Here is a 12,935-nt window from a genome sequence, read left to right on the forward strand (position 1 = left end):
CATCCTGACGTAGAGTTTTGACTCTTCTCTTATCAAATTTCACTAAAAAAAATTAGGATCACGCGGGTATCTTGGAATCGTTTCGATGGTTTTATGATGAGAACATTGTCTTGGTGCCTCCTGTCAGGGGTTTTGTGGAAGTGTCCCGGGGAGTTGAGCTCTGAGGTGTTGTCGTCATAATTTTATCGTTGCAGTTCTGGAATACCTGAGTTTAGTACGCCGACATCGAAAATCTCTTTTATGCAGTTCGTTGGTAAGATAACCTCGACGCCACCCAGTACTGGGGCGGGAGTTCGGGAGTATTGCCATAACTTGTATAACGGATGCTTTTCGAAGGTTGAGGTAGATGATTTCCGAAGGTTTCTTGGTTATGTGTTGAAGGATGGATACAGCTGGATGTAGGATTTGCTAGTTTGGGTGAGATATTATGCTTCCCCTGTATCCCCAACACCTGATTGCATAACCGGAAAATTTCGGGAGTTTCATAGGTGGGAATTCAAGTAGCTCTTAGGATATCTTTCCGACAGATGTATGATATGAAATTGGGGTTCGACGTCTAGTGGTCCGCCTATTCACGATCGATTTTACAGTGGTCTTGTTGTGTCTTAAAGAGTCCTTGGCTATGCCGACTCGGGGACGCTTCGTATGTCATGTGCACTGCCTTGTACATGATGGTGCTGTACGATCGAGCCCGTGTAGGCCCCACCATGAAAACTTCGGACGAAATCTCTATCATATGTTTGTTCCGGCTTATTTTGCAAGCCAATCCTTTGTTTTTGTTTTGAGTTGTGGTATTCGAGTTGCTTCAATGTCAAGTGTTGATTCCATACCTTTCCCAAATGGTGTTCTCATAATCCGACGTGGATACCAATCCTTCTTGATCATCAAGATTGTCTTGTCAATCCTTTTCACCGGCGTGTTTTCTCTTCAAGTGGATTCGATCATTTCAACATCCGCAAGATCCTATCTCAGTTTTTTTCATCAACGTTGTTTGTTTCATCCGTCTTCAAGTTGTCTTTGTTTTCCCACCCACCCACCCCTTTTTCTTCTAGGACTCAGATTTCTCAATCAAGTACCCATCTTATTGGTTATGAAGTCTCTCCATTCCTTTCCGTCAATGTTCTTACCCGGTGGTTCTCATGAAGATGCTCTACTAGTTCAATATTCTCCATTCTTTTCCAGTGGATCCAATTCAAGCTTTCGGTGTAGATCATATTCTTTTCTGTATTTCAAATGCTTTTCTCGTGCCAGTGCACCTCATAACCATTCATTTCTCGCTATTCATTTGTTCCGGAGTGCTCAAGATATCTCAGAAGGATCGTCTTGTCATTCAAGATCCGTTAATCCTATTTTGAGGATGTTTATCTCATTCAAGCTATTTAACTCAACCGGTGCAACCTCTCTTTCAAATCATTCAACGGTGTTTTATTTGAGTGGGCACTAACCCACAGGTCTTTTCCCAGGATCTTACCTGACTCTTCTTATTCTCCCGGAGTTATTCTCAAATTCATTTCAAGTATGACATAAGAATGAATTGTCATCAGTCATATGTCTTCCTCCAAGATCTTTCAAATTCTTTTCACCGTTGGCTCAACCTTTCTATTCGTCATCCGGAGTATCTCAACAATTCTTGGTGGTGTTCCTTGTCATCATTCTCGGATTTGAACACCGAAGAAGAATTTCTCTCAATCTTGTTCTTGCCCCTTCAGGATTCATGGTGCTAGCTTTATACCATTCTCTCATAATTATTTTCGGTTGTGAGAATTCTTTTCACCTATCCGGAGCAATTCAGGAGCCTTTTCAGTTTGTTCATCCAGAGCCCATCATCTAAGATTTATTCATCCTCAGCTTTCAGCTATCATTCTCCAAATTTTACCAGTGCTTCGTTCAAGTGATCTTTAATCGGCTCGTGATCTCTTCGTTCTCATGTATCTAAATCCTCTCAAGTATCCTCGTTCATTTCATAATTCTTCCCGGTGTTCCTCTATCTTTCCTTTGGTCATTTTAATTCTGACGGTGGTTCGTTCAAGATTTCTCTTCCTTGTTTATCATATCAATTCATTCGTTGTTCCAAATCCCACCGGCGGTTCCATCAAGTCCTTATCAAGTTATCAATATCTCTCTTAATCTTTTCTACGAGAATAAGTAGTGTGCCAAATCCGTTGCTTGTCATCAATTTAAATTGGTGAAGGATACGCATAACATAATTCTTACTCTTATTTCATCCTTATGTTAATCTTTTCTTCCGGAGTTTGTTCACGATGATTAAATTCTTGGGTTCAAGTGCTCACCCTTCTTTCCTGGAGTTCCAACCTCTTTCAATTATATTATCACGGAGATCCATCTAAATCATTGCAAGGTTCCACCTTGTGTTTTCAATTTCTCTTTCTTTTCATTCCTTTTGTTTACCGGAGTTCTTCATGAAGGTTCTACATGATGGTTCATCAAGGATTTAATTCCTTCTCGAAGTGTTCGTCAAGATTCTTTTCAGAGGAGCTCAAGCATTCTTCATCTGGCAATCCGGAGTGCATTTCTTTCTACCGTATCTTTGGAGGTGGTATTATGCCATTCTTGATAATTTGAGTTCATGTTTCATGATTCACATGTTGTTAAGAATGAGGTATTTTAAATCCATCAATATCGTCATTGGAGTTATCTTGGGTTATATCTCACCTAAAACCTTCCCTAAGGATTGTTGCTATTTATGGTGCTTATAAAGGACCCAAGTTCTTCTTTATCCTCCCGGTGAAATACGTCCTCGTCTCCTTGGTCATACCAATCCAATTTTTTTCCCGTGAGTGGCAGGTTGTCACCTCATAATTTGAGATGTATTCTATAAGACCATATCAAGATTATTCTTTTTCGTTGTTGGTTTTCATTTGCAGTCGGAGTGCTGTCCAAATTATATCATTCTTAATCCTTTTCTATCTTGTTTTTAACCGGAGTGGTTTCAATATTTATCTTTCCCTTCAACCTCAAGGTTTTTCGCAATCTTCTTTGTTTCTCTTTTCTAAAGGAGTGTTTTCGACCTTATTCACCTTCGTTGTGTTCTTTCTCGAATTTGTTCAATCTCGCAAGGTTCCTTGGTTTCACTTGTTTGTCAAAGAAGCAACTTAGTTTTACCTCTTCTCTTTCTCTTCCGTTTTTTCTCCGGTGCCATTCTAGATCTCGGGACGAGATCCTCTCATAGTGGTGGAGTGTTGTAACGCCCCGAGACCGACGCTCCAGAAGACTTCCAGCTATTCCGAGTTTTGCCGTGTGTTTCTTTTGTGCTTGCTCTTTTACTTTTGCATTGCATCATGTCATCATGCCATCATGTCTTTAACCTTTGCATCTCAACTCAACTAACAAATTGCATAGATGGGTGATCTATTTAAATCGAGGGAAGGGTGACTTCTCTTTATAACATATCGACCCAATATTAGGGAGCTATATTAAATATTTCTTTAATTTGGAAATCACAATAACACACTTGCATATTATCCCAATGCCTTTGTTATCTTAATTCTTGGTTTCCAACCTTGACATATATTCTTTCATCATATTCCGGAGCTCCACCAAAAATCCGAACATTTTTGGACCTTCCCAACCCTCACTTCCTATTCAAATCATTTGAATTTAAATCAAATGAGTTTGAATTTAAATCTTTCAACCATGGCTTTTTCTATTTTCTTGGAATAAGCACATTTCTGTGAGTCCGGGAAAATTATCTGCGTGTCCAACTTCTTCCCCTAACCCCCCTCTTTCTTTTCTTTCTTAATCTCTGTTTTTTTCCTTTTTCTTTTAGTAAGGAGAGTCGAGCCAGCCAGGCCTTTTTCCCTCTCCACGGGGCCGGCCTCTAATGCCATCCACCGGCCCATCTACTTCCAGCCGCAGCCCACACCCCACCTAACCCTAGGCCCAGCGAACCTCTCCCTCTCGATCTCTCCCAGCGCCGCCAGGGAGACCGCTGCCCGACTCCTTAGCCCCGATCCCCACTCCTTCTCTTCCACCTCGCGCTGCCCCTCTCCTCGCCCTTCCTCGCCCCCGCACGCGAGACCTCCCCGGCCACCGCATCCCTGCTCGCGCCCAGATCCCGTCGCCGTCTGGCCCGTGGAGCCGCCCACTGCTCCGCTTCGCCGCCCGGCGCGCCTCGCCGCCCGGCACGCCTCGCCGCCGACCACGCACCCCGTGCCCGATCCCCTCGAGTCTCCTCTCCGCGCGCGACGGCCCTGCAGACGCCCGCCTCCGTTCGTTGGTGCCCGTCGTCGTGGGATTTTCCCTCGCGCCACCGGCCTCTGCTTCCCTTCTCCAGGCTGCGTCGCCGCCTTTCTGCTCCGCCTCCTCGTCATCGCCTTATCGTCCGAGGACCAGCGTCGCCTCCAGCGCCCACAGGGCCCCTGCGCCTCGTCCTGACCTCGCCTCTTCCACAGCGTAGCCCCGCCATGATCGCTCCCCTGCTGCTGAAAACTCAGTCAATGCATAAAAATGTCCAAACGAACCCCGAAAAATCCCAAAAATTGACAGAACACTCATGTTGTTCTATATTGACACGAGAAAAATTTGAAAGCAATAAGAGGCAATGGATATCGTTTCGTCCCCAAAGGTGGGACGTTCCCTACCGAAACCATCAGGCTTCTTGTGAGAAGCTGTGGTTTGTGAGAAGCATATCGCCAAACCTGCCCCAAATGGGACAAAAAATTTATCACGGCATTTTGATGCCGCTCCATGATAGCATGCCAAGTTTCATGAATTTCGAACGAGTTTTGGATTTACTAGAATTTAAAAATCATGTATCTCAATGTTTGCGGCCGAGTGACCATGGCAGGGTGTTTGACATTCATTCTCGTTTCTTACATGGGACCTAAGCATGCAACCAAGGACACAAATTTAAATTTTCAACCAATTTATATGCATTAGAGCATGTGCATGTAGTTCAAATTTGAATTATACACATAAATGCATTGAAAACTCAGTTAATGCATAAAAATGTCCAAACGTACCCCGAAAAATTCCAAAAATTGACACAACACTCCTGTTGTTCTATGTTGACACGAGAAATTTTTTGAAAGCAATAAGAGGCAATGGATATCATTTCGTCCCCAAAGGTGGGACGTTCCCTACCGAAACCATCAGACTTGTTGTGAGAAGCTCTGGTTTGTGAGAATCATATCCCCAAACCTGCCCTAGATGGGACAAAAAATTTACCACGGCATGTTGATGCCACTCCATGATAGCATGCCAAGTTTCATGAATTTCAGACGAGCTTTGGATTTACTAGAATTTAAAAACCAAGTGTCTCAATGTTTGCGGCCGAGTGACAGTGGCAGGGTGTTTGACATTCATTTCCCATTTCTTGCATGGGACCTTAGCATGCAACCAAGGGCACAAATTTGGATTTTCAACCAATTTATATGCATTAGAGCATGTGCATGTAGTTCAAGTTAGAATTATGCACATAAATTCAATTAATGCATAAAAATGTCCAAACAAAGCACACAATTGTTCAAAGTGAATGGTCTGGCGGCACCGCGCGCAAAGTTTCCCTTCACATTTCCAAAATTTTGGCCTACCGCCAAAATATCTACCCTCGCCCCCTTCCCCACCCCCTTTTCTTCCTGACCACAAGTCACATTTTCCCTGCTTCCTCCTTCCTTCCTTCCTTCCTTCCTTCCTTCCTAAGCTATAGCCGCTTCCTCGCTCTCGCCGTCTCGCATCCTACCGTCGGGGTCGCCATGGTCTTCTTCAAAGACCTCTCCAGCGGTTCCTCCTCCGGCGTCGACTCCTTCACCACTCGGGTATGCCTCTCTTCTCTCTATCGGGCTGTGACTTAGAATGAAGGATTTTTACCCGGCGATCGATTTGAGTCATTTCTTCCTCTTGTAGCTCCTTAGGACCATCAGTGGCAACGAATGGAGCGGGGTAGCTGAAGATCTATCCGCTCATTGTCACCATCAATCTCCATGCGTGAAGCTAGTTGCGTTTGAATCAGTGGACAGTGGGAGGAAGTTTCTGGCATGTGTAGAGAAGGTTAGACCCTCTTTCGTTGTTACAAATCATTTGTTAGATGTGATTCAGACACTGTCACGGTCCCAACCCATTCATACCACACCTTCAACCAAACGCATCCTAAGATAGTGTCACAGTTTGAACCTAGTATCTTAAATTGTTGCCATCTCATCAGCGGTGCCATTAGAAAATTATTTGGCACCGCTTCAGCAGTTTGTGCAGCCAACTTTGATCCACACATCCGAGCAGCCAAGTAGTAAAATACTAAATCTTTATGGCACGAAGGAACTGGGCATCAGAGTAACTACGTGCTCCGGAGTCCGGGTCCCTGATTTTTTTCCACTGCATCGGCTCGCCACTGCAGGGCACCGGTGTGAGATGTAGCAACAATTGTCTTTACCCCAGTTTTGGCATATATAGTGGACGGCCTTAGTGCTATTTGTTCCATGTTACTAAATTTGTGCATGTACACATCTGTTAGTATCACTTTGTTGTCATCCAAACACTGTCACTATGTTGTTGCGGTTATATTTACCTTTCTCATAAAATGTTCAGTTTGTTATTTATTGTACATGGGTAAGAACTTGCAGCGTTGTTGTAGTTAATTTTAGTTTATGATGTTCCAGAATTTGGTTCTTGTCTTAGTAGCAATTAATTCATTTGCACATTGATCTTTTTGAGAAGATATGTCATAATTAACATGTTTCTTCAGTTTTTCAAAATAAGCATTGGTGATTTTCTATGTTGCTACAAACTCATTTCCCCTATAATTTTTACTGATCTAGTTTTAAACATTATAGGATGAACAGAAGTGTTCTTACCTGGAGTGGGTTGATCAAGAGTGGCCACAGTCTTTGAAGATGTGCCTAGCGAAGCTCTGGAGCATGTATGAGGAAGAGAACAGACGTAGGCTTAGAGAAACTATTGTCAACACTGAAGAATATTTGAAGATGCGGGATAAAAAGAGGAAGGTGGAGAATGAGCTCAGGTTTTTTAAATCAGACTTTGCTAAGATGATGTTGGCGAAGGAGGAGGCACTTTCCCAGTTGGCCAGTGCAAAACAAGTTCTTACTGAACTGAAAGCAGAGGTGGAAAGACGAGCCTTGATGATCTCGATTAGGGAAATAAATGTATTGTTCTTATGAAGTTGAACTAGCTATATGTTGTACTGTGCTGTTTTCATGTAGCTATCATACTGTGATGTTATAATATATTTATGTGCCTGATATGAAATTGGCAAACAACTATTCGATATGAAATGTGAATCTGCGTAATACTGGAATTATTAATTGTAAACTAATAAACCTGCTAAATGTGTCATGGACCTTTGCAAATAGTTCTAGCAGTAAAAGCGCTTGTAATGGAGGATAGCCCGATGCCATACAGTTTTCTTCATCAAATCATGTGTGATGTAGTTGATAAAAGCAAATAGTTAACCGAGGCAGGCCGTGTGTGATAGTTACACCTTTCACACACGAGCCTACACATAAAACTGTGTGGGATGTACATATGAACGAAAACATTTTCCCTTGATTGACTATGTGGGATGTACATAAGAATGGAAACGTATTCCTTGGATTGACTGTGTGTGATATACATACCTACGGAAATATTTTTCCGGATTCACCGCGTGTGATGTACATACCTATGAAAATGTTTTTCTGGGATTCACTGTGTAGGATGTACATACCTACGGAAATGTTTTTTCTGAGATTCACCGTGTGGGATGTACATACCTACGGAAATGTTTTTCTGCGATTCACCGTGTGGGATGTACATACCTACGGAAATGATTGGGTTTGGATGCCTCGCCCAATCGCACACGGCCCCAGCCTGTGTCCCTGGAGGGCCTATCCCCAACGATTTCTGGATCGTGTGGGAAGGTTCCCCTATCGCCCACACTCACTTGGCGACGGTTCCAAATGCCGTCGCGGAAAGGGGTTAAAAACCGTTTGTATAACACCGACGCGTACTAGTGGTTGTCAGACTACATGGGACTGTTCATACCTATACGGTTAGCCTTCGAGGCTAAGTTACCCGATCTCTTCGGGAAGGTTATGAGCTTGGCTGCCTTGGCTGGCATCTCTCCTTTAAAGGAGTAGTTTGAGAATTATAAAGGGGAACTCGTCTATCGAGCCAAGGACTCCGGATCCGAGGTGGCTCTCGTTACGAGGGTCGTCCTCGGCATAGAAGACCAGTTCAGGGGCTACTGACGGTGTCCTGGATTAGGGGGTGCTAACCTGGTCGGCCCATGCTCCTTGGGTTGGGCCAATGGGCCCTCAGTCGTGATCAAGGTGGACTCCGGAGGCCCTGTGTGGGAGGCGTGATCAAGATTACCTCCACCGAAGACTTGTCGTATACTCCAAGATTTCTCCTGCCGCCCTGCTCCTAGATACCGACCTTGTAACCCTAAATACCCTACCTGGCGTGTATATAAGCCATGGGGTTTAGCCCGTAGAGGGGACATTAACGCAATATCATTCATCTAGCCCTAGAGTTAGACCACATATTACGATCTCGATGTAGATCAACTCTGTACTTAATACATAACCATTAATATAAACAAGAGCATATGTAGGGTTTTACCTCCATCTAGAGGGCCCGAACTTGGGTAAAACACCGTCTCTCTGTTCCTATTACCATCCATCCGAGATCCACAGCTAGGGACCCCCTACCCCGGGGTCTGCCGGTTTTGACACCAACATTAGCAATCCGCCGCACAGTGTTCCTCCTGCACACGCGGACATTGTTAGAGGTGGCGCACTTGCGCCGCTACAGCGAACCTATTACGTGGGATCCAACGATCAGCCATTCGAGAAGATCGGACGGGGAAGAGACACCTCGCGGACGCGCTGCCCCAACTATTCTTCCGCTGCGCGGCACTACGCGGCTAGTGGCAACGATCTGTGATCCATCTCCCTTAGCATGTTTCTGGATGTTCTGCGGGTAGGAAATTTTAATTTGAGGTCGACACACCCTACCATAGATCCCAACACCCCCTACCCTGGATCAGCTGGATTTAGCTCCAACAATCCTAGCACATGGTCTCGCGACATCCTTTATGATGACCGTTTTGCGGATCAGAAGATAGCCAAGATAATTTGAGTGACGTGGCCATTTGGAACTCCAAAAACAATTGGACACACGAGGAGAAGCACCCTGATCCGGGCTACTTTGTGAAGCGTGTTAAGGAAGATCTTTCCATCATTGATATTCCAACACCATTGATTGTTTTGCCAGGGGTATGGATGGTGGCCGCGGGGGATTGAATGGATTAATATTAATATTTATGTTGCTATTGATTCTGAGCAAAACAAAGCGGGTGCTGGTGTTGTTGCTAGATCACCAACAACCCTGGTTGGCGCATAGTGCAAACCCCATAATGGAGTAACTTATCCTACGATTACATAGATGCTTGTTGTAAAGGATGGAGTCATCTTCATGAAGCTCAGGGGATTCACACATGTCGCAGTGGAGACCAATTGTGTGGAGGTAGTTAACCTCTGGAACACTCACGGCGATTCTCATTTGGTCGTGCCACATATTCTTTTAGAAATTGGAGAACTTGTTTTAGCTTTTTTCTTCTTATGTAATTCAACTTGTAAACAGGTCGGCCAATCTTCTGGTTCATCTTTGCACCAAGCGAGCCTACGCGTTGATGATCACCGATAGTTGGCTTGACTCATAACCACCTTTCCTGATCAGCAACTTATTAGCTAACTGTCCCAGGAACTCATTGTGTTGAACAAAGCTCTCAAATTCCCACAAGCAAATGCATAATTAATATTTTTTTAAATTGTTGTATATCCTTGATGTCTACTTGTTTATTACACCTTGTACATTTTATACAACACAAACATTTTTATACACGTTTAACTTTTTGTAAATACATAATTAATAATTTTTTCATATCTATGTTTTGATCTCTATTTTTCATACACGTTATATATCTTTACTAGACCATGACGGCGCGCGTTGCTGCGCCCGTCCATTTGTTCGATATATTGATATTAATTGTGTAAATACATATAGATTTGAGAAATGAAAGTTAAACATATTTTTTTGTGGACAATATAATGTGCAAAATGGATATTATATGTAGGAAAATATAATTATGTTTATATAAGCTATAAGAACATGGGACTGAAAACAACATGACCAAGCAAAGATATTGTACACCAGTGCAGATAATTTGCTCCTCGTACCCAAACACATCTTATTTTGATCATTGCTGCCAGCAACCTCTTCATCCTCTCTGCAGCAAGAGCGGACCCCATGTGCCTTCTCTGAAACCGGTCATGGGCTAGTTCACACAAGATACAAAATGGTTCAATACATGTGAAAAGACGTTGCCTTTGCATGATGCCAGTGTGCCAAATATTCCAAGCTGCAAGAGGATGAATCAGGTCCTCGATGGCTTAACATTTCACAATCATAAATCATTTGCGTTTACTATTTTTCCAATGAATAATATCATCCTCGATGGCTACATATGTTCTCCGTGTGAAGACTTATTTTGGGATGGAAGGAGTACAACATACCAATAGCAGGACATTAAGAATATTAGCTTTGGTCCATATAAAATTAGATATATTTCACATAAATCCACAACCGAAATAAGATAAGGACGATTATCATATATGTTTAGAGGAAGATATAGGAGTGTGTAATACATGAATGAATCCCCTGCATCAATTTGATCCAATTTTTAACAAATAGGTGTAAGATTTCAGTCATATATAAAGTCAAATTTTCATGGTGGGATGTAGGTTTTCTTGTCGCATTCAACATAATGATGAGAAAACTTGTGTGCATGCAAAGTAGGCCGATCATCATAAGTAAGCTGCAATTTGATATAAGATACAGTGATAGCTCAACAAAATCTTACCATTTCAAGCTGCATGCAGCTTGTCTGGATGCTCATAAAATTTCTGAAAAAGTGAAGCGATTTTTTGAAATTTAGCATAAATAGCTTTCAAAATGCACCTGTAGATGTGCAAAAAGGAGAGGTTAGAAACAAAACAAAATAATAACACAGGTCTACTTTTGAGCATCATCTATATGTTTAGTGCCACTGAAAGTGAAGCCCCCCTGCAGACAACTTTTACAGTACGGTAGAAATGAGGTAAATGCCAAAAATAAACAGTGTTATATTTGATTTTGATAATGTTAGAAGATTATGTGTATAATTTATATTATATTTGTCAAGAATACATATAACAGCAGTTTATGTAATTTCCTAAATTGAGTGAAAGAGTAGTTTACGCGCAAGTACCAAATTGACCTTCACAGCTCACCAAGACCTTCCGGTCAAAGAAAAGAAGCTTATTAATATGTAGCAAATACTAACTAAACTTATTAAGATCTCGAAGCCAACAAGCACAACTTGCTATGTTGATAAGCATTTTGTTCAATAACCATGGACAAAGCTACAAGACGGCACACAAAAAAACGCAGCAACATGATGCTCGTTTAGTATCCATACCTTATACCCATGATACTCATCAACTGTCACATAGGCAGTGTCATTGCTTAGGCATCATCCCTATTCTTCCACAAGAAATAAATATGACGATCCACTGTATCTTCTCATTTTTATATTTCATTTCTAGTACGTAATATTGTGTCGTCGTCCATCTTTCAAAGTTCCGGTTGTTAATTCTGCATCATCAGGTGTGGCAAACTGGAGTCAACAAAAACTCTGAATCATTTATAGTCTCAGTGTTATCACAATCTTCCCTGCCAAAGAATCATAATTGTTAAAAGCAAAACATATGTTTATAAATTCTACTATGATAGAAATGCACATGAGAGAAATGATGCTAGCAGTTTGGGAAATCTAGAGGCACCAAAACGACTGCACTTTCAGGAACAACATGGCATCTATGCGAGACGTGCTGCAGGCCATTAGACGGGGCATCGATCTATGGAGGCAGGCCGGAGCAACATGTTTGCTGCACCCGTTCACTTTGCTGCCAGAGGGGATCGGCTGAAGCCTCTCCTCTGCTCCCTTTTCCTTTTTTCCGTAGCAATAGTCTTGTCTCTTTTATCTGTTCTCTGATCATAGGATCAGCACTATGTATTCTTTTATCCACTGCTCTCTGTTATGGGTAATATGAAAAAGCCAGTAATGTTGGATCTTTCAAAAAAAGAAAGGAACTTGATTGTGCCCCAATACATAGTTTTCATCTCTTCATTAGAATAGTAAAAGACAATACGTATGCATGAGCTGAATTAGATCGATCAATTAATGCTAATTGTCATGTTTCGCTCACCTGTATGGAAAGAACATCGACATCATTCATAAATTAAAAAAAGGACCGCTTGGGAAAATTCAATCATATCTAGAGAAGAGATCTCAGTACAGAACCAACCTTGGTTTCTTTGGACAGATTCTTAGTGCAGGGATGAATCTCTTCCAGTCTCTTATCTCTTAAACGATGATCTAAAGAAATATCAACACATGAGAACATCCCATAAACAGGGATGGAAAGGAGGGGAGGGGGAGGGGCGTTCAAAAGGGACTCACCAGTACAAACCACGGCCAGATCTGGGCTCTGACAGGCAAAGAAGACACTGTATCCATGAAAGGAAGGACGTGGAAACATAATGGGCTCCTCGCCGCTGTCGCTGCAAGGAACGTCTAGGGATGCATCCTACACTGCATTCTCGTCTCCACCTAAGTAGCATCAGGAGGAATGTAGGGAAGGTAAGATGATTTCACCTCCAACACAAGAAGGAAGAAGTTGATTTTACCTGGAATCTCTACAAAGCGTAAGGCAGACGGGAGGGAGATGTCGTGACGCCTCGGGTACGCGTATAGCGTCGCGGCGGCGAGCGGACCTAGGGCAGACGCCGTCGGAGAGGTCGCGACTTGCGAGAGAAGAGAGAAAAGTACAGAGGAATCGTGCGGCGTCGCTTGGTTCGCCTTCTCTAGAAAGGCCGAG

General features: G+C 42.8%; 1 long non-coding RNA gene across 3 annotated transcripts; it reads right to left on the minus strand.

Annotated features, from left to right (window-relative positions):
* Window positions 1-10,058: 10,058 nt before the first annotated feature.
* LOC123188991 (uncharacterized) lies at window positions 10,059-12,935 on the minus strand. 3 transcript variants are annotated; one of them, XR_006495480.1, is made up of 6 exons: window positions 12,745-12,935; window positions 12,518-12,667; window positions 12,363-12,433; window positions 11,474-11,727; window positions 10,877-10,974; window positions 10,059-10,291 (listed from the first exon to the last, which is right to left on the minus strand). It is a non-coding gene; the product is annotated as an uncharacterized lncRNA (long non-coding RNA). The 3 variants fall into 3 exon arrangements; XR_006495478.1 differs by having other exon boundaries at window positions 10,059-10,375; XR_006495479.1 differs by having other exon boundaries at window positions 10,877-11,727.

Source organism: Triticum aestivum, chromosome 2A (assembly GCF_018294505.1).
Source record: "Triticum aestivum cultivar Chinese Spring chromosome 2A, IWGSC CS RefSeq v2.1, whole genome shotgun sequence".
NCBI classification, from domain to species: domain Eukaryota; kingdom Viridiplantae; phylum Streptophyta; class Magnoliopsida; order Poales; family Poaceae; genus Triticum; species Triticum aestivum.